General features: G+C 38.5%; 1 non-coding gene across 1 annotated transcript; it reads right to left on the bottom strand.

The window, feature by feature from the left end:
* Positions 1 to 297: 297 nt before the first annotated feature.
* Positions 298 to 406, bottom strand: LOC132310692 (small nucleolar RNA R71). Its single transcript, XR_009482681.1, has one exon. It is a non-coding gene; the product is annotated as a small nucleolar RNA R71 (small nucleolar RNA).
* Positions 407 to 1,712: the final 1,306 nt, after the last annotated feature.

The following is a 1,712-nucleotide window of genomic DNA, read 5'->3' as shown; positions in this document are numbered from 1 at the left end:
TGCCACCATTTAGAGCACACTACTATGAGATCAAACCATAAACTATTCAAATGCTTCCTAATTATCATGGACTTCCTAGTGAAGAACCTTACAAGCATTTAGATGAGTTTCTTGAAGTATGTTCCACCGTGAGATACACAGACATGCTGGAAGAGGTCTTAAGACTTAAACTTTTTCCATTCACCCTTAAAGACAAGGCAAAATATTGGTTTAACAATCTTAGGCATTTTTCAATAACTTCTTGGGCAGAGATACAACAAGAGTTCTTGAAGAAGTACTATCCGGTTTCTAAGACCAATGCTATGAGAACCTTAATTCGAGACTTTTCACACGGAGATGGGGAAATGTTCCATGAGGCATGGGAAAGATTCAATGAATTGTTTAGGAAGTGGCCACATCATGGCATGCCTAAATGGCAATTAGTTCAATATTTGTTTGAGAGTTTATCCGATAATTACAAGGGCATGGTTGATGCTTCCATGGGTGGCTCTTACATTGATAAGCATGAGGATGACGTGTGGCGTCTTTATGAGAGCATGAGTGAAAATTCTTTGCATTAAACTTTATCTTCTAAGAATGGTAGGAATTTAAGTGGAAGGAAGAGTGTTGGCTTACATCAAGTTGACCATTCCAATGAAATAGCCGCCGAGATGAAATCCTTATCTCAAAGGTTTGATCAATTCTTGATCAACCAAAACTCGGCAAATCAAGTATCTTTCATCCCTAACCATTCCCATCATGCATCCAATGAGACATGTATGACTTGTTCAAGTGTTTTACATTCTACTTCCAATTGTCCCCATGGACATGTGCAAAGTGAGCATCATGAACAAGTCAATGCAGCTTTTGTTAATCAAGTGAACAATCCTTATGACAATCACTATAATCCTAGTTGGAGGAATCACCCGAATTTCTCTTGGAGAAACCAAGGGGAAGGCTCAAACCCTCCCCAAGGTGGTAATCAAGGGAAGTATGCTCCACCTCCGATGCAAAGCCAAGGTTCCCAAGGATATAGACCATATCAATCACAAGGAAATCAATTTTGTAATTCTCATTTCCCTAATCAACCATCATATTCCCAAGGAAATTCTAGGAGTCCCACTTTTGAAGAGAAAGTTTTAACCGCTCTAGGCACTCTAGAGGTGAATACTCAATTACTTCATTCTCATTCTCAATCCATTGCTAAGCTAGAAACCCAAGTAAGGCAAATAACTAGTACTTTAAATGCTAGAGAGAAAGGGAAAATGCCTTTAAATGCCCCACCAAAGCAACAATGTGTTGTAGAGACTCATTCCTCATCGGAAGGCCATACAATTGAGTATGTCAATGTGGTTACTACTTTGAGAAGTGGGAAGATTGTGGACAACCAAGTGGGCATGTCCAATGAAGAGAGTGCACCGGTGCAACCCAAAGTTGACACCTGTCCCATTTCTTATCATATTCCTCCTTTATTGTATATGCATGATCATTCAAGTGAGAAAGTGTTGAAAAGCGATTTGAAAACTAATTTGATGAAAAGTGATTTGCAAAATGATTTCAAAACTTCTTGTGTTGAAGAGACTTCAAAGAAAATTTCTGAAAAGGTTTTTGAACCAAAAGCTCTATTTCTGGATGCCTTAAAAGGATCCATTTCAATTGACAAGCAAAAGGCCAAAACAAATGAAATCATTGATGTGTTTAGGCAAGTGAAAGTCAATCTTCCGCTTTTGGAT

The sequence above is a fragment of the Cornus florida genome, unplaced genomic scaffold, assembly GCF_030987335.1.
Source record: "Cornus florida cultivar Cherokee Brave unplaced genomic scaffold, ASM3098733v1 CherokeeBrave_3.0.0_Hap2_Chr05, whole genome shotgun sequence".
NCBI classification, from domain to species: Eukaryota; Viridiplantae; Streptophyta; class Magnoliopsida; order Cornales; family Cornaceae; genus Cornus; species Cornus florida.
Note: the sequence above shows the minus strand (reverse complement) of the source record. Positions and strands in the feature narration are given on the sequence as shown.